This window comes from Euleptes europaea, chromosome 16 (assembly GCF_029931775.1).
Source record: "Euleptes europaea isolate rEulEur1 chromosome 16, rEulEur1.hap1, whole genome shotgun sequence".
In the NCBI taxonomy this organism is placed as follows: Eukaryota; Metazoa; Chordata; class Lepidosauria; order Squamata; family Sphaerodactylidae; genus Euleptes; species Euleptes europaea.
In genome coordinates, this window is record NC_079327.1 from 16,443,089 (window position 1) to 16,468,283 (window position 25,195).

Here is a 25,195-nt window from a genome sequence, read left to right on the forward strand (position 1 = left end):
AAAGGTCCTCTGTGCATTCCTGACCCATGACGTCACATCCCTACGTTTACTAGGCAGACTTTGTTTATGGGGTGGTTTGCCAGTGCCTTCCCCAGTCATCCTCCCTTTACCCCCAGCAAGCTGTGTACTCGTTTTACCGACCTCGGAAGGATGGAAGGCTGAGTCAACCTTGAGCCGGCGACCTTAAACTGACTCCCGTCGGGATCAAACTCATTTTGTGAGCAGAGCTTGGACTGCAGTACTGCAGTTTACCACTCTGCGCCACGGAGCTCATAGCTATAATCCATTCTTGTCCTTCCATAATCCACAGATGCAGGTTGCAATTAGGACTGTTGAATTGTGATTTTCAGAATACCGGCCTAATGAGCAGCTGAATGGGCAGAGCTGGGACAGGTGTTTACTGGTTAGGAAGTGGGGACCAATATGCTTTTTGGTAGCCAAAAGCAATCTTGATGGTTTGGGGTGGGGCTGGGGCAGGCCTGGTAAGGTTTGGCAAGTCACAAGATGGGTCGCGAAGTTGGAGGGGCCCTAGGGTTGCCAACCTCCAGGTGGTAGCTGGAGATCTCCTGGAGACTCCAATTGATCTCCAGGAGACAGAGATTAGTTCACCTGGAGAAAATGGTGGCTTGGGAAGGTTAACTCTTATTAAGTCCCTCCCCTCTCCAAACCCCACCCTTCTCAGGCTTCCCCCCTCCAAATCTCCAGGTATTTTCCAAGCCAGAGCTGGCAACCCTAAGGGGCACCAAGGGGCAGATTATGTGTCAGATCAGATCTTGGCCCAAGCAAGAAAATACTATTAAAATCCTTGTCTAAGAAGCCTGGTTCATTTAACCAAATACCCAATATGAAACATGAAGCAAAATTTTTTGAATGGATTGAATAATAACCCTGGCAAAATCCAATGCACACTTTTAAGGGAGTAAATTCCCATTAAACCAGTAAGGACCAGGTAATTTAGTTCTGAGTAAGGACTGCCCTTAGGGTTGCCAGATCACTTTGCTCCACTGGCGGGAGCTTTGCAGGGGTGTGACTAGGGGTGCGTGACACAGGCCAACATCACTTCCAGGTTTATCCGGAAGTGCCGCAGGTCCTCTAGCAATCTCCACTGAAACTCTATGGTTTTCATAGAGTTTCTGTGGAGGTTGCTATAGCGTCCATGGCGCTTCCGGGTAAACCCAGAAGCGACGCCAGTGCATTGCATGCGTTGCGTGCACGCATGTCGCACGGCTCCCCCTCCTCCTGGTTGTCTTTTGCCCACCGACCCTCAGCTGGTCACCTGGCAGCCTGGTGGCTTGGAGGGCTTTTGCCCACCCCTACCGGGCAACTGGCAAGGCTAATTGCACTACACAAACTAATCTTTGTTGGTAACAATTCTGTATTACGACAGCAATGTCATGGCCATAGCAACAGCATTAAATGAGGGCATAAACAGTGTGTTTAAGTGGTCAGTTTTAAATTTGCCATCATGCGGAAGAGACAGACCCCCAAACATCCTAATGTGATTATTTGCTCCATGACAGGAACTATCTCAGACACAGGCTGTAAGCAATGAGTCATCTCTATAATCAAACTGAATGTCTTCAACTCTTAAAAAATAAGGGTTTTGATCCTATGACTGTGTTTCGCTTGTACTTCTCTTCAGCCACTGCAGAGATGGTCCTCTGCTGTGTCTAGGGTTGCTAACCTCCAGGTACTAGCTGTAGATCTCCTGCTAATCTCCAGGCAATAGAGATCAGTTCACCTGGAGAAAATGGCCGCTTTGGCAACTGGACTCTGTGGGATTGAAGTCCCTTCCCAAACCCTGCCCTCCTCAGGCGCTGCCCTAAAAATCTCCAGGTATTTCCAAACTCGGCAACCCTAATGCATATGCATGGTAAGGTTGCCAGCACTGGGATGGAAAATTCCTGGAGATTTGTGGGTGGATTCTGGGGAGGGACCTCAGCAAGATTTAGTGCAAAAAAACCCCAAAGCTGCCATTTTCTCCAAGGGAACTGATCTCTGTAGTCTGGAGATCAACTGTAATTCTGGGAGATCTCCAGGCCTCACCTAAAAATTTGGCAACACTTGTATGTGAGAAAACATCTCTGCTTTGGTGGGAACATCTTTGTCTTAGGTGTTTTTACATTCGGTACAAATATATAAATGGTATTTTACATACTTTAATGATATACAGCCAATTCGGCTCTGAACATTGTCACACTAAGACTAAAACTAAAAGGTGCATTTAAAATTATTCATTCTCAATTGTTTATGCACATATATATGCATTCTTCCTAATGCCTCTGAAGGCTTGCAGGAAGAAAATCTGATGACAATCTAAAGTAATATTTCAAGAACACATAGCCACCTTTCTGGAAAAGTGTTTGCAAGATTTTTAAAATTTACTTGGGCTTTCCTCAGGGTTTTTTTGGGGGGAGGGGGTTGCTTGAAGAACACCCCCCTCCTAAATTGTTTCCAAGCTTACTTTCCGTGGAATTCCAGCAGCAACTCTAGATCAAAGGAAATCACTTTGTAACACGGTTGTGCTTAATTGCAGGTTCCTAATTATCTTCTGTAAAAAGCTTGTTGCAAAGGGCAAGCTTTGATGTAGGATAGCTTATTGGGAGATAATAATTAGGATGCCAAAAACAACAACAACAACAACAACAACAACCTGACAAAACAAGATTCAAACAAACGGGAGCTTCCTGGACCCTGTGTCTTCCTCACACCCAATCTTCACATTTGTTTTTCTGTTCTGTATTTGGCTTTTTCAACCTATGTTCTACCACCTCTTGCTGTAGTCGTCTTTACTGAGACCTCTGTTCTGTAATAGATCGTCTATTGCAAATCCAAGCACCTAGACTAGATTCCTTAGAAATGTGGTGTTGGAGGAGAGTGTTACAGATACCCTGGACTGCCAGAAAAACAAATCAATGGGTTATAGATCAAATCAAGCCTGACCTGACCCTAGAAGCTAAAATGACTAAAATGAGGCTATCGTTCTTTGGTCACGTTATGAGAAGACAAGGGTCACTGGAAAAGACAGTCATGCTAGGAAAAGTTGAAGGCAGCAGGAAAAGAGGAAGACCCAACAAGGTGGATTGACTCTATAAAGGAAGCCATAGCCCTCAGTTTGCAAGACCTGAGCAAGGCTGTTAAAGATAGGACGTTTTGGAGGACATTGATTCATAGGGTCGCCATGAGTTGGAAGCTACTTGACAGCACTTAACACACAGACTCTGACTTCAAGTCCTTATGCCTTACTACTCTCTTTAGGTACAAGAGGGCAGGTTATTTAATATTGTCCCCTGCGATTGGCAGGCAGTGCGAAGCCTCTAGATTGGGAAGACCTGGTATAAATCCATGTGCTTGACCTTTATGCTTTGAATGTTCTGTTGCAGTACATGCCCATGTTCTGGCTACAGACACAGTTGCTCACGAGAATGGTTTTAATATCTATTGCCACCAACCAATATACGATAAAATAGAGGAGAGGAGAACAATGTAAGTTGCTCTGGGTCCCCGCTGAGGAGAAAGGCTGGATATAAATAAAGTAAATAAATAATGTGGAGACCTTTTATTCACCTGGTTGTACATAGCTGCATGCTAGGGGAGCTGTAATGCCCAATTAAATAATGGGGTTAACCGAATATATAAAGGGCTGTTTAGCTTGGAAAGAAGGTGGTTAAGGGGATACATGATAAAGGTCAACGCAATTATGCATGGTTTGGAGAGAGTGGACAGTTTTACAAAGCTTTTCTCCCTCTCCCATGATACTAGAACATGGGGTCATCCGCTGAAGCTGGAGGGGGAGAGATTCAAAACTGATAAAAGGAAATATTTCTTCACACAACGCATAGTTAAATTGTGGAACTCCCTGCCCCAGATGTGGTGATGACTGCCAACTTGGAAGGCTTTAAGAGGGGAGTGGACATGTTCATGGAGGAGAGGGGTATTTATTATTTATTTATTCATTTATTGTAATTTTAGTCCGCCCTCCCCCGGCCAGGCCGGGCTCAGGTCAGGTTACAACATTAAAATCTTACAATATAACAATAAAATATATAAAACCGTAAAATAGCCCCAATTAATATAAAAGATGGTCGCCGTATATAAGTGTTTACTCTAGCAGATAATGCCAACCATAGCATATAATTGGTTCGGCTATCCACCCTCAAATAGGTCATAAATTGGGGGGTGGGGGTTAGGGAGGCCGGCACTGATCTTACTTAATCTCACCTGCAGCCATAGGCTTGGCAGAATAGCTCTGTCTTACAGAGCTATTTATGGCTACTAGATAAAATGGATACTAGTCATGATGCATACCTATTGTCTCCATGATCAGAGGAGTATGCCAAATATATTAGGTGCTGTGGAACACAGGCAGGACAATGCTGCTACAGTCGTCTTGTTTGTGGGCTTCCTGGAGGCACCTGGTTGACCACTGTGTGAACAGACTGCTGGACTTGATGGACCTTGGTCTGATCCAGCAGGGCTTTTCTTATGTTCTTAAATTTCAAGCATATTCATTTCTCTGTTTTATCAGACTTAACTAGCATACAATATCCGGAATGTTCACACTAGTACAGAATCTAAAGTATGTGGCAAAATTACTATGGTATCATCACAATCAAATCTCCATTTTGACTTTGGTTATTTCCTCATAAACTGGTTTGCAAAAGGAGTGTAGACTTGGGAAAGAAACATTTCAGGCAGGAAATCATTAAATCCTCAGCTTTTGACCAAGGATTTCCTCAGTGCTGGTATCTTTGGTCTCATCAGTTACTGGTCAATCGGGTTGGAAGTGTCTCTTTAGAAACTGTAAATCCTCCTGATATACTTATTTTCATCTTAAAATTGGTTTCTGTGACCAACGTCATTCATCTCTCTATGAGTATGTAGCATCCTCTAGCAGACCTGATATTGATTACTTAAGGTTTAAGTGGGATGAAGATTTGGGAAGCAGGGTGACAGAATCCCAATAGAAATATGTTCAAAAGTTCTGAAATGTACGTGGTCAATCTCACCTAAGAGTATTTCCCCCTCAAATGACCCTTAACTAAACTGTCATATGGAACAGCGGAGATTTAATTCCCCCTTCTAACTGTGGTTCTTATGGAAAATTACAATGTCAAGATTTTCACCCTCACAATCAAGAATGAATGGATTTTAGAATTCAGTCATTTTTGAATGGATTTAAAACCATACATTTCTTTGCATATGGTTAATACAGAGTTCTAGCTCCATAAATGGGGGGAGGAGATGGAAAGCATACCCCATAGGAACCTGCAATAGGCATATTATGCAAATAGAGATGTGTTATGTATTATCTTCTCAGATGCATGGTGTCAGTTTTACAAAGCAAATGTGGTGTAGCGGCTACAGCAGGGGGTCCCCAACCTTTCTGACATGGTATGGTGGGTGCAGCGACAAAATGGCTGCCAGAAAATGGCTGCCACAGAAGGCAGAGTAGGCTTGCCAGGTCCCTCTTCGCCACCGGTGGGAGGTTTTTGGGGCGGAGCCTGAGGAGGGCGGAGTTTGGGGAGGGGAGGGACTTCAATGCCATAGAGTCCAATTGCCAAAGCGGCCATTTTCTCCAGGTGCTCTGATCTCTATTGGCTGGAGATCGGTTGTAATAGAAGGGCAGGAGATCTCCAGCTAGTACCTGGGGGGTGACGACCCTAGTAACGATTCAGTATGAGGCTGTGTGTGAGCTGAGTGGGGCTTTGAGCATGAGTCTCCCATATCCTAGTCCAACAGTCTAACAATGACACCACACCACACTGTCTGCATAACTGTCATCTAGTCACTCTTTGTGCCTGTTTTCATACACATCACAGCCATATTTAAAACCGTTCCCTCATTTCTCACTCGGAACAGATAGCAGAACCATTTTCGATTAACAGGTTTTACTGCGTTAGAAATTTACAAGGCGAAAGGCCTTTGTTTCTATCATTCTGACAAAGCATAAGGGAGAATTTACATAGAAGGGTTACACTGAAGCTGTCAAAAATCAGAAAAAAAAATCAGCCTGTACAAACCTGCCTGATAGCTTCCGAACACTTCTCATATGTAATTTTTTCTGCATTGTTAAAGTAATAGGAACCAAGGTCTATAACCTTGCAAGTCTCAAATATGAGAAAGGGTTTTTTCCCCCATCTATTCCAACTGAATGAAGATGAAGGCTATAAAGCATGTAAATGTATGGACAGATGCTGGATAGAAAGGCGGTGGGCATATTTTAGTATTTAGCAAGAAAATTGGATGTATTTTTATTATTATGCAAAAAAGGGAATTAAATTAAAGAATATCATTTTGAACATACTGTGTGAAATGATAAATAATTGTACTTGAAGGATCTATCAACTTCTTCCTCCTCTTCCTTCTTTTTTAAGGTGGACAGGTACATTGATTAATTCCATAGAAGGAATCTGTTAATCACTCTGAAAAGTTTAGACCAGGAATCAAATTTTGAAATGTGAAGGCAAATTCATTGCGAGTAGAATGCAGCATTTGTACTTTGTGTGTGTGTGTGTGCGCGCGCACACATGTGGACTCTAATCTAATCCGGGTTAGATTCCCCACTCCTCCACATGAGCAGCGGACTCTAATCTGGTGAACTGGATTTGTTTTCCCACTTCTACACATGAAGCCAGCTGGGTGACCTTGGGCTAATCACACTTCTCAGCCTCACCTACCTCGCAGGGCGTCTGTTGTGGGGAGGAGGAGGGAAAGTGATTGTAAACCAATTGGATTCTGCCTTAAGTGGTAAGAGAAAGTTGACATATAAAAACCAACTCTTCTTCATATCCCGATGGGGATTTCCACAAAGTGCAGATGTAGACCGATCAGTCTACATCTGCACTTCATGGAAACCTTCGTGGGACCATTGTTGATAGTATGTGTATCTACAGTAGTTAGGGTTGCCAACTTCCAGGTACTATTTGGAGATCACCTGCTATTACAACTGATCTCCAGCTGATAGAGATCAGTTCTCCTGGAGAAAATGGCCGCTATGGCAATTGGACTCTATGGCATTGAAGTCCCTCCCCTCCCCAAACCACGCCCTCCTCAGGCTCTGCCCCAAAAACCTCCCGCCGTTGGCGAAGCGGGAGCTGGCAACCCTAGCAGTAGTATTTCATTTAGGTGGTGTTTTAGTAATGTCTGGAAATGCATGTGCATATAGCAGAAAGCTGCAGGAAAAGAACCTTCATGCAATCATACATTTGATAGCATTAAGTTTTGTTTGTTTGTTTGTTTGTTTTGCAATGTTTTATTTCAAAGGGGAGAGAGTTAAGCATGTGATGCTTATTATTTTGGGACTCCTTTGATTTTGATGAACTGTTACAATAGGGAATAGGCAAAAAAAAATAAGGACAGCTTTTCCTTCTTGCAAAGTGATCACTTGTGTTTAGTAAACTATGTGTTATCTCAGTGTTTTCAATAACTCAGAAGTGATCTCTGGAGGTTTTGGTAACTGTCAAATTTCTTGTTGATGAAACAGGCAAACTTCCTGAAATATAGTTGACTGGTTATTTGGCAAAGAAGCAGGAGATTAATCCATTAACAGATTATTCTAGCGATACTTGTTGGGTAAAGGAAAAATGGAGGGCTTAGCAGAAAAGATCATAGATGGAGAGCAGGCAGGTTTTAAAATAAGGGTATTCTGCCATTAGGAATTGCTTTATACTTAATCCTTTGAAATTTAAATCCACCATTCTTAAGCACAGGAACTCAATAATAATAGTTCTATTAACAGAGAACAGCCTAAGTATAAATGGGAGTTCAGGGGTAGAGATGTGAGACAGTTATTTCTCATTAGTTTTACACACAAAAATTCATTGCTGAAGGTCAGCTTAAGGTTGAACGGTGCATGAAAATGCCTTTCCTGCTTGCCAAAGGAATCAGACAAGTTTGCCAGCTTCGCCCATCTTTTTTCAGTTTAAATATTAATGGCACCATTGATTCCTTCATTAAAATTGCTGCCCCAATTCCTTAAAATAGCATCTTGTTCATTAGTGGCATTATTACGTACTAATGAGGTGGGCCTGGTTCCTTCATCTCTGAGAAGACTTTAAAGATGACTAGTGAGGCCAGTTCAGTAGATTTTACCAGGGTCATCAGTTATGATACGTTTAGGCCCACCCTTGGGGTTTGGAAGGATATACTGATAGGAAAATCTTGGGGAGGAACTGTGACTCATTGGTAGAGCATCTGCTTGGCATTTAGAAGGTCCCAAGTTCAATCCCTGGCATCTCCAGTTAAAGGGACTAGGCAGGTAGGTGATGTGAAAGACCTCTGCCTGAGACCCTAGAGAGCCGCTGCTGGTTTGAGTAGATAATACTGACTTTGATGGACCAAGGGTCTGATTCAGTATAAGGCAGCTTCATGTGTTCATGTGAAACTGTTGTTCATGTACATTTGTCAATAAATAGATGTCAGTTCCAAAATGTTACTCCGTTCATCCACAGTCCTAAATCGTACCGCCCAGAATTCTGTCGCCTTGTTCTGCACAAGGTATACAATGATTCTCAGATGGTGCCCACAGAGGGAAAGAATATATGCCATGCTTCTTAACATTTTTCTCGTACATCTATATTTAATATGAAATTAATATAATGCACAAGGAGCAATGACAGAAAATATCAAGGTAAACACTGAATTTGTTTGAAGTAAACTGAGATGAGGGTAGGGGAAAAGGTATCCCCAATGAGCGCTTTGCAAATTTGGATACAAAGGCAAGGGAATAAAATAAAGACAAAAGAAGATGCTTATACAAAGCAGTTAAAACAGTAAATATTTACATCTCGGATAATTAACACACTGATAGCTTATTAAAAGCTTGTAAACACAGTGGTGCGAGAGGAATTCTGTTTACAAAGTAATAGCAGGTGTTTAGCAAAGTAATTGTTAGCAATATGAATCTTGTAGATTCAGGTCCTTTCTGAACACACCTGAATATCTCACCTAGCTGGGCATTGTAAAGGGTTGCCCACCTCCAGGTACTAGTGGGAGATCTCCTGCTATTACAACTGATCTCTAGCCAATAGAGATCAGTTCGCCTGGAGAAAATGGTGGGTTTGGCAATTGGGCTCTATGGCACTGAAGTCCCTCCCCAAATCCCGCCCTCCTCAGGCTCCATCCCAAAATCCTCCCGCCGGTGGCAAAGAGGGACCTGGCAACCCTAGCATTGTATAAGATAGAGTTAAGCATGGTGTAAGCTGCCATCTTGATTTACAGGGGGAATTGTAACTTTTAGAGAAGTCAAAGATGGCAGCATGGAAGACTATGAGCATGTGTAGCTACTAAGAGCTTTCTCAGAAGACTCACAATGCATTCTTAAGGAGAGTTACTCCAGTCTAAGCCCATTCATTTCAATGGGCTTAGACTGGAGTAACTCTCCTTAGGAATGCACAGTTAATCACCCATGCTCCCTGTCGATAGGGTTGCCATCGACCAGGTAATAGCTGGAGATATCCTGCTATTACAACTGATCTCCAGCTGTATATCTAATAGCAATGTGTGGCCCTCATTTATGGATACCTACATCTGCTGATCAGGGCCACAATGAAGATAAACAGATTTTTCTGCAAACATGGGGGACTTCCCAGGTTTGCAGTGAAATCTGAAATGTTAAAAAAAATACATTGGGGGTTAGCAACCCTAGACATCAATGATAGGCAAGGGATTTTAAGTAGGAGGAAGATTAAAATCTAGTGAAGTGGAGAAGGTAAACCAAGAGAGCAGAAAAGAATGAATGGGACTATGAGGCAGATAATGATTTGAACCCTCTCTGAGGTCATTGTGAGGTGGTGGAGGCCAAAGGGTTATGTGAACCCAGGCTTCGTAAATTAACTCTCATCTCTTTTTCTCTTGCATTTAAGGGGCTGGTTTACATGTGCTGCAAATTGGGGTGGTAGAACTCTGAGATGGTAGAGTGATCTGTACCACTTCAGATGATGCTGTTTTTGTATGCCCCATATAAAGTATAACGTGTTAAAACTAACTCATCAAAGAGAAAGGTTCCTGTTTAGCATGCTTCTGGTCGTGCTAATATTCTAGTTACAGAGGGTTAAATAACTCTCTGAAACTAGAATATTACAACAGCAGGAACAAGAATATTAGCACAAAACCCATCTCCTCCTTCCTGTCTGTAATTTGAAATAGTATAGCCCATTTTACCTAGTCAGAAATCCACCCTTTCATTCTGTGATTAGACCAGGCACAGCTTTCTACTATCTGCTACCTGCTATTTTAGGTAGGTTTGCCAGTTACAGGTTGGGAAATACCTGGAGGTTTTTGGGGTGGAGCCTGAGGAGGGCAGAGTTTGGAGGGGAGGGACTTCAATGCCATAGAGTCCAATTGCCAAAGCGGCCATTTCCTCCAGGTGAACCAATCTCTTTGACTGCAGGACTGCAGCTTACCACTCTGCGCCATGTCTACTGAGAAGTAAATCCCATTGGAGTTGATGATACTAGCTTCTTAGTTACCAACTGACCGTTCCAGGTCCTCACAGTCCTGCCAGGACCTAACAGATGATCCAGTATTGGGTGGTGCTTTTTAATTGGGTAGAAAAATAAAGCACGTGCATCTAGCAATTGGCTTTTAGTAAAGAATGTGGCACATTTTAATTGTATCCCACATTGGGAGCCAATCTGGCTAAAAAGCAAGGTATATATGCATCAAATAAATTGTGGGTAATAATACAGAATTGTTAAATGGAGTTGTTTCATTGCATGAGCTCTAATAGTCCTCCACTGTTCCTTATGAATGAATGTGTTTTCATCCTGTGAAGATAAACTAATGTAAAGACATATACATTTTTTTAAAGAGTAAAATGACATTATTTAAGACAAATAGAGATTAAACTCCTGTTGGGAAAAGTTAAAGTACGTAAAACTCGGGGTGAGGGGGTGGGGAGAGCATGCTCCTACCCGTTGGCACCTCTTCAAAGCACCGAAAATCTACGTGAACCTAGTCGAGCAGCCTATCATTTCACAAAATGAAATGGAATAACACTATTCACATACACAAATCGTAGGCTGACAATATGCATGGGGAGGGGGGCGGAATCAAAGTAGTATGTCGAGGCTGTTCATTATCAGAATTAACACAGGCAGGCTCTCAATCTGAAGCACAGGTTGATAGTCATTAACACAAGCAATTAGGGAGAGCTGTTTCCCTATCTGCCTAACGAGGAATTTCACAGGGAGTCACCGCCAGCCACCACGACACGACATTATAGTTCAGTTCTCATTACAGTTTTCGTTTAGGAGCTTGCTGAAGCGCAGCCTGCTTCCGTTTCAAGCATCGGGGGTGCATTAATGGCTCTGCGGATTTTTGTTTTTAATCAGCTGCCAATTGTCGGCGGCGAAATGGCCACCCACAAGCTTGCCTTTGAGGGCCAGAGTACCTCTGGATCCACAGATTTAAATACAAGTATACACAAAAGTAATGACTACAAGAGACTTACACAACTTTAAGACTGACAATGAGGAAACTGAAATTGTTGAAGACTTTCTATTCCTTGGCTCCATCATCAACCAAAAGGGAGACTCCAGCCAAGAAATCAGAAGGAGATTGAGATTGGGAAAGGCAGCCATGAAAGAGCTAGAAATGATTCTTAAGTGTAAGGATGTGTCACTGGCCACCAAGGTCAAGTTAATTCATTCCATCGTATTCCCTATTACTATGTATGGGTGTGAAAGCTGGACATTGAAGAAAGCTGATAGGAAGAAAGTAGATTCCTTTGAAATGTGGTGTTGGAGGAGAGTGTTATGGATACTGTGGACTGCCAAAAAAACAAACAAATCAGTGGGTTATAGATCAAATCAAGCCTGAACTGACCCTAGAAGCTAAAATGACTAAACTGAGGCTATCATATTTTGGTCACATTATGAGAAGACAAGAGTCACTGGAGAAGACAATCATGATAGGAAAAGTTGAGGGCAGCAGGAAAAGAGGAAGACCCAACAAGAGATGGATTGACTCAATAAAGGAAGCCACAGTCCTCAATTTGAGAGATCTGAGCAAGGCTGTAAAAGATAGGACATTTTGGAGGATGTTGGTTCATAGGGTCGCCATGAGTCGGAAGCGACTCACATACACCAATCGCATGCAAAGTAGGGTGAGGATTAAAAGGGGGCACGGGTGGTGTTGCTGAAGTCTCTTAGGCCTGGAATTCTCTTCCCAACACTGGGTACCCAAAGGTTGGGTGGAAAAATTGGGTATGTGTGTGTTAAGTGCCGTCAAATCACTTCCAACTCATGGTTACCCTATGAATCAATGTCCCTGTCAAGAAGTTGAGGCCTCTCAATTTCTTGGAGTGTGTTATTTCTTTGGTTCAGGCCTGGGAGGCCTATGAATTTTGTGTTATTGGGATTTTAGACCAGAAAAATAAGTTTCCTTTTGAAAACTGCTTCTGTGGAGGGAGTAAGCCCCAGCTGGTGCTAATTAACCTCTCCCCTTTTTGGAATGCAAGGCCGTGCATTGCCATGGTAATTAAATGGTCAGCCATCATGACAATGTCCAGGTGCAGGTAGTTCTGCAGGCTTCCTCACCTGAACACATCTCTGAATGAGTCAGCAATTTCTGACCAAGTGATTAATTAACAGCTAAGTGCTTGCGTTTTCTCAAATGGCCTCTATGAGCTCATGCCACTGAGAAAACGAATATAAGGACAAACCAACCCTTGAGAAAACTATGCACGCTTTGGGGTACAGCAGGAGAGCTGTGCTGGCTGCATCACAACCCATTTGATTTTGGCCCTACGGGGAAACTCTGGTCAAGCTGACCTGCTTGGAGAAACCTTTGGACAACCTTTTGAAACTCTTGAATGCTGGAAGCATCTTTGGAAGTTGGTAACTATAAACCTGATGCAAGAAACCTTTGCCAATCCCTTTGAACCAAAAAGGTTTTTGAATGTATTAGCTAGTTATGCTAAATAGTTTATTATTTTCTTGCTTAACACTTCATGACTTTTCTTTCCTGTAAACCAGCTTGAATCTTATAAATAAATTGTTAGCCTTTAAATGGCTTGTGTCTGTGATTTTGGGATTCCAAGCCTAAATTCTAAGTGCCTTTGTGTGAGTGTAAAAACCACCTACCAAAAACCTAAGACATTTTGGGAGTGCAATCTTTCCCTGGCAGGTCTCTACCTTGCAGGGTAAGCGTTACACTCAATTTTGGAGTGAGTTGGGAGAGGATTGCCCTTATCTTCCCCCTGGAGCTCAACCTTTTGAAAGGGCTGGTGGCAGCTACTCCTTAGACTTGGGGCGAAAGCCTGGAGTTCAAGGTTTTGTCTTTTGGAAAACTTTTGACCAAACCAAAGCAGCCTCCAACTGGTGGAGACAGGTTGGGGAGCTCTTTGACAAGTTTTGGGGTTTTTTTGGCAGTCCACGGTATCCGTAACACTCTCCTCCAACACCGCAATTATACAATTATAACTATACAATTATGCATAGAAATATATTTATTTTAAGGCGCTGATGTCTATATTAAAACATTAAAATATATTCAAAGAAAGCACAATGGCAACTAATTGAAACTGATAAACTAAAACCACAATACAAATGCATTTCGGCCTCCTGGCCTTCATCAGTGGTCTAATAACATCACTTATAATGCACACCAATACATATTACAACTGTATACCAGTATTATAGAAAAATAATAACAACCTAGGTATGTATGTATGGTTGTATTACAATTTATGCCTAACATATTCTATAAAATTTATAAAATTAAAGAACCCACTGCTGTTTTTTGCCATACTCTTCCCAACGTGCAGTTCCTGAGGTAATTTTTTCAGACTGGCTAGGAGAAAAAACAGGGAGCTGGTAGGGTGGCCAACTCTGGGTTGGGAAATTCCTTGGTATTGGAGGGTGGAGCCTGGAAAGGATGGAGTTTTGGGAGGAGCCCACCTAATGGTCGTGGCTCTGCAGATTTGGGGGTGTTGTAGAAACTGTACGAGCAGAGGCTGTGGGAGGAAGCATTTGGCAGATTCAGCACCCATTGCCCATTAACTTTTATTTCTTTTGCAATTTATTTAACCTCTACCCTTGCTTTACACAAGATTGGACCAGACATGTGAGGTGCTGGCCAGCCTCTGTCCTACCTAGTTAAGCAGAACGAGGAGGTTATTTCTACTATCAGGTCAAGGTTTTTATAGAAGGACATTTTCCTTGCTTAATTCTTTGTCATTCGATGGTGGTGGGTAAAGGTTTGTCTGTAGGGTTGCCAGGTCCCTCTTCACCACCAGCAGGAGGTTTTTGGGGCGGAGCCTGAGGAGGGCGTGGTTTGGGGAGGGGAGGGGCTTCAATGCCATAGACCCCAACTGCCAAAGTGGCCATTTTCTCCAGGGGATCTGATCTCTATTGTCTGGAGATCAGCTGTAATAGGGGAAACGGTGGCTTTGGCAATTGGACTCTATGACATTGAGTCCCTCCTCTCCCCCAAACCCCACCCTCCTCAGGCTCCGCCCCCAAAACCTCCCACCAGTGGCAAACAGGGACCTGGCAACCTTAACCACCACATCACACTGGTTCTCAAAACAGAGAAAGAAAGAACATTTCTGTGTAGTATTTAAGAGGTTGGGTAGAAATGGTTGATGAGTTGGATGGTTTGTGGAGGGCAGTGGTTAATCTAGTAGACAGTGACAGCAAGATTAGCCTCTACTGCAGGGGGGTCAGACATAAGCCTCAACTGTGTACCAGGTGGTTGAGTTTTTAACTGAATTGGTTATGCTTGTTTTTAGTCTATTCTGCATCACGAACCCTTGGGATAGAAGAAGCTACGAATTGTCTGTTCTATGAAATAAATACAGCCCAAGTGAGCCCGTTGTCGATTTAATGTTAATGAAACTTTAAGAATGAATAAATGCCGGTTTTCGGCAAATGTAATTGCTGCAGTAACTTCTCTATTTAATTTCTGAAAAGAAGGGCTAGACTCAGCAAATTCAACAATGCATCATGGGGGAATGCTAATCGGCTGTAGGCTTTGTTGTTTATTTAAGCTGGACTTGCACAAACACATTTTCCAATAAAGTGGTTTTTTTGGGGGGGTTTTACATAGTAGACTCAGCGTGTACTGCAGACATTAGCGGATGGGCTATGTGTGCCATGGAAAGCTTCACCTGATAATTTCTGTAGATCAAGTTGACACTAAAGGCAGAGGAGTCATCCAAGCTGACCCCTTTTAGTCAGTTCTCAGTGTCCACGCTTCTGCCTATCTGTAGTTCATGAGTGTGATAAACTGGCACCAAACTTCCAACAGGGTATTAAGCTAGAAGCAGACCAAGGATGCTTGCCCCACCTTTCCCCTGAGATTTATTGCACATCCTACATACAGAAAAACATAAAAAAGAGTCCTTCCGGGTCAAACCAGTGGCCCATCTAGTCCAGCATCCTGTCTCACACAGTGGCCAACCAGCTGAGAGAGCCAGCATGGTGAAGTGGTTAAGTGGGGTGGTTTGGAGCGGTTGACTCTGATCTGGAGAACCGGGTTTGATTCCCCCACTCCTCCACATGAGCGGCGGAGGCTAATCTGGTGAACCGGGTTGGTTTCCCCACTCCTCCCCATGAAGCCAGCTGGGTGACCTTGGGCTAGTCACAGCTCTGTTAGAGCTCTCTCAGCCTCACCTACCTCACCAGGTGTCTGTTGTGGGGAGGGGAAGGGAAGGTGATTGTAAGCTGGTTTGATTCTTCCTTAAGTGGTAGAGAAAGTCGGCATATAAAAACAACTCTTCTTCTTCTTCTTCAGTTACTATGGAGGGCCAACAACAGGCTATAGAGACTGAGTTCTTCCCCTGATGTTGCCTCCTGGCACTGGTATTCAGAAGTTTACTGTGTCTGAACATGGAGGCTCCCTTTAGTCACCATAGCTAGTAGCCACTGATAGGCCTGTCCTCCATGTCTTATTTCCCTTTAAAGCTGTCTATGGTTGTGGCCATCAATGCATCCTCAGGCAATGAATTCCACATCTGCTACATTTACTTCAATGTGGGCACAGACTATACATCAACAGATGGATTAGGATCATATAAAAAGTAGTCTACTAGGGTTGCCAGGTCCACCCTGGCCACCAGTGGGGGATAGAGAAGAAGAGTTGGTTTTTATATGTCGATTTTTATACTCTCTACCACTTAAGGAAGAATCAAACCGACTTACAGTCACCTTCCCTTCTCCTCCCCACAACAGACACCCTGTGGGGTAGGTGGGGCTGAGAGAGCTCTTAAGAGAGCTGTGACTAGCCCAAGGTCACCCAGCTGGCTTCGTGTGGAGGAGTGGGGAAACAAATCCAGTTCACAAGACCAGCCTCCACCACTCATGTGGAGGAGTGGAGAATCAAACCCGGTTCTCCAGATCAGAGTCCACCGCTCCAAACCACTGCTCTTAACCACTACACCACGATTTACTACAGGAGAAAGGCCTAAGTTAAGGTGTTTCTACCCTGGCTCCTAGCCATAGAATGTCAGACTTGAATGTGTTCCTCTTGAACATGACTAATATACCAAGTCCAAAGCTAATTTCTAATAAAGCACACACTATTTATCATGTTTGGGCTTAATAAGGATAGTTGCTTGTAAGCGACACAAGCAGTTATTAGCTTGTATTGGGAGCAATGGCCAAACTTACTAATTATACCGTCAACCTCTCAGAAATGACAAAATGGTTCGGAGCTGGTGTGTTCCTTGTTAAGGCAGGTATTCATGCCTTATTCATGGGGGCGTCTAGCTGCCACCGTTTCACTTTTGCCCTTTGTAAGACCGTGTTTTTTAGAGCAAAAGGCCCCAGCGTCTTAGCTGTGGAATGCACGGGCCTTTGGAGAAAAAGCGTCTAGTGTACTTCAGCTAGCTGGAAAGCTTTTCATTCATGCGAAGCTGCCATGGCAACCTTGCAGGCTAATAACCCTCCGGACACATTTTGATAATTTAATGTACCCTTAAAAAAAAAAAAAGTTGTGATTGAAAACTAGTGAAGAATGGATAAATAAGAAAAGGGTACCAAAGAACCTTTGTGAAAAGCTTAGGCCGTGCAAATTTTTCTACAGGTATACTCGGATACAAGCCGAGTTAAGTCTCCTTTATTTCAATGGTAGAGTTAAGCATGTGCTTAAATTTCTCCCTTTGAAATCACAGGGTTCTGGTTCTCTAGAAGGTAAGTTTGCCAACCTGCAGGTACAAACTGGAGATCTCCTGCTATTACAACTGATCTCCAACTGATAGAGATCAGTTCACCTGGAGAAAATGGCCGCTTTGGCAATTGGACTCTATGGCATTGAAGTCCCTCCCCTCCCCAAACCCCACCCTCCTCAGGCTCCGCCCCCAAAACCTCCCGCCAGTGGTGAAGAGGGACCTGGCAACCCTACTAGAAGGGCATATGAGGAATACCAGTACCAGAATCATATAATGGGCGTTCCTTGTTTTAGGGTATCATGCATATACTATCACTACACCATTGTGGTTGCAGCCATTAGAGTATTGGTTTTACTTGCTTGTGGTAGGAGTCCTGCTGGCGATGTTCCACATGTCCTGCACTTGCTCAGTTAAGTGGGAGGGGGATGAGGAAAAATGATGTTACAATGTTGGAGGGACCTGTCTCTTAAATGGTTTTACCATATAGTTTTGGTGAGTTCTTAGAATGTCATGGTGTCATGTCTGGGTAAAACCCGGAATTGGTGTGTAATGCTCATCAACACTTCGCCTCCCTTTGCCCTTTTGCTGAATCACTGAATCCCTCACCTTGGATTCCTAGGGATGCCAGCCTCCAGGTGGGACTTGGGGATCCCCTGAAATTACACCTCATCTCCAGACTACAGAGATCAGTTCCCCTGGAGAAAATGGATGCTTTGGAGGGTGGACTCTATTGCATTGTACCCCACCGAGGTCCCTGTCCTCCCCAGGCCCCATTCTCAAATCTCCAGAAGTTTCCCAACCTGGATCTGGCAACCCTATGGATTTCCCACTTCTTAGTTTGGTTCAGATTCTTCATTCATCTCAGACCAGATCCTTCTCTTCTGCCTCAGATCACAGCCCCACGGGGATGTTCTTTTCAGGATTGGGATCAAGCAAGAACCAAGAGTTACGCTGCTAGGATCGTGTTGTTGTATTGCAATGTTGCTTTATGTTTTTGCCTCCCCTCGCATTTCATCTTTCTAAACTTGTATCTGGTTGGGGAAGAAAGGTTATTTCTTTTGAGATTCTTCCTTTCTCATTTTCCGTTCCTAATTGGAATGTTGTGCCAAACCAGGGTTTAGGTATACACCAGACTGACCTCCCCAACGTTACCTTGGTTGTGCAATCTGACCCTATGTGTGAAAACAATGCTTTGTACATTAGGGACTTGCAGTGTGTATCAGTTTGAGTAACAGAATGGGGTCAGGGGTGGAGCTCAGTAGGCTCAAGGAGAGAGAAATGAAGGATTAAAAGGTGGAAAGAAAGGGGTCAAGTGGCAGAGCCAGTAGAAAATATTAATTCATCTAAGGGGCACAGTTCTCTTTCTGTTCTCTCTCTGGCTGAGGAGATACCGGGAGGCAAAAGGAAACAGAAAAGGTAGTTAATGACAGCTGAAGTGTTTGAAGAAGCTACTTAAGGTACAGAAAGGCTGGCTTGAAAATGAAAATTAGCTGCAGTCCTACCACTGCAAAAGTCTTAAAGGCACTGCACAGCATATTACACTGGGCTTTTCCGCAGTCTAATTTTCCATGATTGTAAGTTCTTGTTTCTTCAGGAAGGGGGTCAGTTCTGTATGTGTTTTGCTCCCTCTAGTGGTCGATTCAATATCAAGCCGCTTTAAGTCCGGTGTCTCGCCCTACAGATTTAAACTGCGGGTTTTTATGTCGGACTTAAAGCTGTCTGATATCGAATCGCCCACCAGAGGGAGGAAAACACATGTGAAACTGAAACTCCCCCCCACCCCCGAAACAGGAACTTGCAAGCGAGGAAAATTAGAATGTGGGAAAGCTTATTGTCTTACAAGGCCAATATATGAGAAAAAAACCTCATCTGGTAGCTGTCCAGAAGTGGGAAGAATGGTCATGCACACAGAGAACTAGCCCATTGGCACCCCTGTCCACATTACAAATTTATTTTGATCTAAGGCCACTTCAGCTGTTGGGACTTCTCTCAAAGACTCCTGGGGTTTGCAGTTTGGCAAGTTGCAGAGTTTACTGTCTTACAAATGTTTGACTTCCCTTCACCAAACTACAAGTGCCAGGATTTCCTGAAGATAGGAAATTGCTAGATAAGCAGCTCTGGTGTGACTGAAATGAAGGTTCTGGGTAAGATTGTGGTGGCGTTACCAAAAGAGACACCTGTGTAATACGCATTTTTTAGCATTGCCGTACATGTAGGACCTAGACACTGAAGGAGGATTGGAGCTTTTAAGTCTATATGTACACAGCTCCAGGCCTTCATCAGTGGTCTAATAATAACATCACTTATGATGCACACCAATACATATTACAACATGTATAACAATATCATAGGAAAATAATAACAAAAACTCGGGTATGTACGTAGGGATGTATTCCAGTTTGACTTTGTGCCCAATAAATTCTGTAAAAATTATAAACTTGAAGAGCCCATTGCTGTGGAATATACTTTCTGCTTGTTCTTTTCCGGGCTGTGTTAGCCCTCCATACAAGGTGTGTATATCAGTATCAACCAGATAAATTGGAATATATCCCTACATACATATCTGGGTTGTTGCTATTATTTTGCTATAATACGGTTATACATGTTGTAATATGTATTGGTGTGCATTATAAGTGATGTTATTAGACCACTGATGAAGGCCAGGGGGGTGAAACACATTCAGAATGTGGTTTTAGTTTATCAACCTGTATTAGTTGTCATTATGCTCTATTTTAATATAATTTTTAATGTTTTTAATATAGATATCAGTGCCTTAAAATACATATAGTTCTATACATTAATTAAGTTATTGTCCTTCAAACATCAGTTGTTAATCACAACCAGGGGGTGTGGGGCTTTGGAAGGTCGCAGGAAAGAGCTTTGTTTAGGGTGTACCAGCATTCCCATGGAAATCAGGTGACTTCCTCATGCATCGGCCTCTTGATAGCATGTATCTGGATCATGATTAACTGGTTCGATATCAAAGATGGATTCTCTCTTCACCTTTGGCTGTGCAAGGCCTGACTTAAAGGTCATCCCTGCAGGGGAATTTTGTGTTTGGTTTGCTGCACAGTTTTCTGATCCAAATTCTCAAACATCATATGCATGAGGGCTTCCCCCCCGCCGAAGAAATTCCAGGAGTACCTTGTGATTAATTATGCATCCCCAGTGAATCACAAAGCTTATGAGTCTTTCCCCCTGAAAATGCAGGCTTGTTGCAGTTTACTTGGAGTGGGCAGGTCAGCTCTTAAAGGACTTCTCCCTGTCTGTGCGTGTGCTTTTGCAAAGCTGGGTATTCTTCCCCTCCTTTCTTCAACAGCTCCCTGCCAGGAGTTTCCTTCCAGCCTCTCTTTGGTTGGTGTCTTCCTGCACATGTCATGAAGGTTTCACTCCCTCTTTTGTGCTTTCCTTTGAGGGAAGGGGTTGGATGGGAGGGACAGACATGTGGGAGAGAGAAGCCAGAATGAGTGTGGAAAGAGAAACCCGAAGTTAGGACTATGCCTTGAAGCAGACTTTAAATTCGTTATAAAACAGCATCCTAGAACTGTGGGGAAAGAATGAGGCGGGAGCAAAGTGACTTCTAAAGGTTGGAAAAAGAATGAATAATGCAAAAGAAGCCTCAAAGCAGTCCATCAGGGATAACAAGCTAAATACCCCTGCATAAATGGCCATAGAAACTGCTCTTGGAGGGGGGCTTTTGGGGGATAAACAGTGGCTCAGAGTTTGTATAGAAGCCAAGTCCAGAAACCTTGACTGAACAGCAGATGGCTTGAAACAGTTGAAGACCCAACCTTTTATTTCTTACTCTATCTTCCATAGTTTGTGTGACTTTTTTTTAATAAAAAAATAGCCTGCTCCTTTTTACCTCGAGCCTTTTAGAAGCATCTGAAGCATATGCTAATGAAATCTCCCACCATTCATTTCAATAGACTTGTTGGGATGTTCAGTGGATTAATTTTGTTTACATTAACAGGCTTTTCCAATCTTCGGAGTTCTTAAATGGCTTCCTTTATGCAGAGGCATTAATTTTATTGACCTTGTTTTATCTCAGACTTCCCAGTGTGATGATTTTTCATTATGCATCTTTTAGCAGCCATTTCCAATGCATTATAATCTAGATAGACTTGCTCATCTATAATCAAAAAACAAATGCTATCCAGGCAATTTATTATGGGTCCCCCCACCCCTCGCAATTAGTGCCTGTTGGGCATCTTTAAGCCTTCCTTAATCTTGAATACTGTCATCTGTATTAATGCATGGTGTGTTTTGTAGCTTCCAATGCAAAGCTATTATATATGAGTACAGATAAAATATAACTGTGTTTTGTTTAACTCTTTTGCGCAGTGATGGAATTTTTTTCAAACACACAAACGTTTGTGACAATAACGACAACATACTGTAAATATCACCCTTTGAAATAAACACTGGTCCTTAATACTTTATATAGCTACGAGTGTGTCCTGCCTAGATTACTTTGGGGGTGTGGAATGGTGTGGTATAGCCTCACCTTGTCATATCTCAGAAGCTAAGCAGGGTCGGTATTGGATGGGGGATCACCAAACAAGACTCAGCAATAGGGCTGTGGTACAACAACAACAAAAAATAGGCAAATTTTGGGTTTGTATTTATTAGACCCAATTTTTTTTCAGGAAATCTGAAATAAGCTGAATACCCATTCCAGTAAATGGTTATTCTGGCTTTTTTTCTTCTTCCGGTTTTCCCGGAACAATTCGGGTCCATTTTAGCCTATAGGAGTCAATGCTTTTCTACAAAGAAGGGGGCGACCTCTTCGGGCCCCCATAAAATTGGACCCCCTGATCCAGATTTCATGGTTAATGCAAGGAGAATCCCTTGCAGCTACCCTGAAAATGTGGAGCCCACGGGAGCTCCTCAAAGAAAAATCCTCATCTATTCTCTGATGTTAACCCCTTTTGGGGGTTTTCATGGCAAGAGACTAACAGAGGTGGTTTGCCAGTGCCTTCCTCTGCAAAGCAACCATGGTATTCCTTTATGAGTGTGTGCCTCATAGGACTGCCAGGCCCCTCTTCTCCACCAGTGCCATACAGTCCAATTGCCAAAGGGGCCATTTTCTCCAGCTGAACTGGTCTCTATTGGCTGGAGATCAGTTGTACTAGCAGGAGATCTCCAGCTACTACCTGGGGGTTGGCAACCCTAGTTCCACAAGATGGCTCAGGCTGGATAATAGGTTCAGCACCATAATGGCAGAAGAGTAAATTTTGGGGGGGGGTATCCTATGGAGAGCCTTGACCTCACGTACTCCAAAGTGAGCCATTGCTAGCTCCTAAAATGGGTTTCTTCACAGGTAGAATTATCTACTGAAGGTCCCCTTCCCTTCTTATCTTGTGTTACCTTTCTGGGAAGCTGCCCACCAACTCAGTCAGAGCCAGGAAACCCCTAAATTATCTTGGACTCATCATGAATTCCTGGACTTTACAATTGTTTCTTTGATATCCTTTTAAGTTAGCTCCTATAACTGTAATTGGTCTGCCAGCCAAAACTGTGCAGTCTCATCCTCTCCACTTAGGCAGAGATTGGCATAGGGTTGCCAGACCCCCACCAGAGACAGGGAATCGCCCTCTTTGGCCACACTCCCACTGATGCCATTGAGCTGGTCGGTGGGGGTCTTACCAGGTGCAAACTGAGGCCTAGGTCTTGACTCTGTCGGCAACTTGACGTCTACCTTTGACCGTACAGAAGGCATATCACCTAGAATCCAGTGATTCAGTGATGTGGTAGATCATTTTCCTGTTCTAATGTTTATAATAATCTTTTTGGATGACCTATACATTTATTAGGTTTTGTTTTGTGGAATATTACACACTGAGTGTCTGTATTTAAGTGCATCTTCCAGCGCTGAGCACAGCTCACGGCTTGACAGCGAATGTTTATGCGACTGAAGAAGCTTGGATGTGAAATGGGATTTATACTGGATGCCCTTCTCGCCATTCACTTTATTCTTTAAGTTCTGTTCAGTTCACTTTGTAACTTTTGCAAACTTTGTATCCTAAGGCGTTCAAACTTATGAAATGTGTATAGCACCCAAGTAATGCATAGCTCGTGGATTCTCTCATTTGTAATAATAATCTCACTCCTTTAGAGGCTTGTCGTATTGGCATTGTATATATACAAATACTGTTTATATTTTAGTGTTATTCCATTAAGTCACAGTGCTACTTTATTTTTATTTATTTATTTATTTATTTTTGCTATCCTCCTAGTTTAGCACGAGGTTTCCTTTTTTTACTAACTTCCAGGTGGTGGCTGGAGATCTCCCACTAGGCAATGTAATTCAGTTCCCCTGGAAAAAATGGCCACTTTGGCAATTGGACTCTATGGCATTGAAGTCCCTCCCTTCTCCAAACCCTCAGACTCCTCCCCCAAACTCTCCAGGTATTTCCTAACCCAGAGCTGGCATCTCTACATGCTTCGCTCCCCTCCTAAACAAAGGAAGGGGTCCCCTTTTAACCTTTCTGCCTGATGAGGTAAACATTCCCTCATCCCAAACAAGAGTCAGATACCTCTCTCACGTGGGCCCCACCATGCCACAAGGGCCTTCCTGACACGTAGCATCTGAGTTTTATGATGCTCCTCTATCAGGTATGCCCCCTCAACTCTTCATACATGATATAACCAATAAAGCTTCATTCATAGGGTTGCCAACCTCCTGCTACTAGCTGAAGATCTCCTGATATTACAACTGATCTCCAGCCAATAGAAATCAGTTCACCTGGAGAAAACAGCTGCTTTGGCAATTGGAGTCTATGGCATTGAAGTTCCTCCCCTCTCCAAACCCGACCCTCCTCAGGCTCTGCCCCAAAAATCTTCCACCTGTGGCAAAGAGGGACCTGGCAACCCTATTCATTCAGCCATATCCTTGCAACACCCTGTTCTTTTCCAGGCACGACTTCCAGAGAAGGTAGTATCCTATCCAGAACAGTACATCCAGAAGGGGAAAAAACAAAAACAAAATTCCATATGGCATAGATATCAGATTAATGTTTCACACACTCGTCGTTCTGAAGTCCCTGTCTTTTTCCAATGAGGAATGGATTTGTGAAAAAGCAGCTAGAACAAAATCTCTGAAAATGTATCAATTTAACCCCAAATGTAAGCCCTTTCGTCCCTGCCGGGAAGCTTTCCTCCTTTTCCTCCTACGTCTGTTTTTCAAACTAATGGCCAAATCAGTCTGGAACTACAGTTCTATAAAGCAGTGTCAGGATGCACTCTGTCTCCATGATGGCTTTCTGTCTTCCTGCCACCATTTTAGTAGCAGAATTGAAACTTTTTTTGTGGTTGCTGTTATTTCTCCCTTTAACCAACGGCAAGTTTGGGCAGAGAAAATACCGTGCGGAGGTGCTCTCAGAACAGCAATGCATCAAGCGGCTATTATCGAGATACAAGAGTGCTTGATAAGACAATCAAGAACCTCCATAATTCATGCCGATCTTTTTATTCAGGAATACATAATGATAGTACGCTGCGCAGAGATAAATGAGAGAAAATTGTCTTCTTAAAATGCCATATATATATATATAAAAGAGACCGATAATTTTCCTAATAAACCCGCTGAGCATCAGTGTGTCTTCTTTGCATAGTATTTTTGTGCTTCTGCAGTTTCAGGTCATATCGTTAAACTTTTTGTGGACTTATTATTTCTTGGTTCTTTCAATAACCAAGGGCTCAATGAATGGTTTTCTTTCAAAGGCAACTCAAAATGGATGCCAAGCGGCAGGCATATTTAGCCTGTCTGTTTAAAAAAAAAAAAAAAAAAACCCCAGGCGTTGAGACCCCAGAGGTTGAAAGCAGCAAATTTGTTTCAGGTATTCACTTATCTTGCAACACCTGGTCCAACCACTCTATTATTTTTCTACCACATTGGTTTAAGAACACCTAATGCAGCACAAGCTTCAAAATATAACTGAAAGGGAAGTTGAGAATTCTCCCTAATGCGATATTGAGAGTCAACGTGGTTAAGAGTGGAGGACTCTAATCTGGAGAACCGGGTTTGATTCCCCACTCCTCCACATGAGTGGCGGAGTCGGACTTTAATCTGGGGAA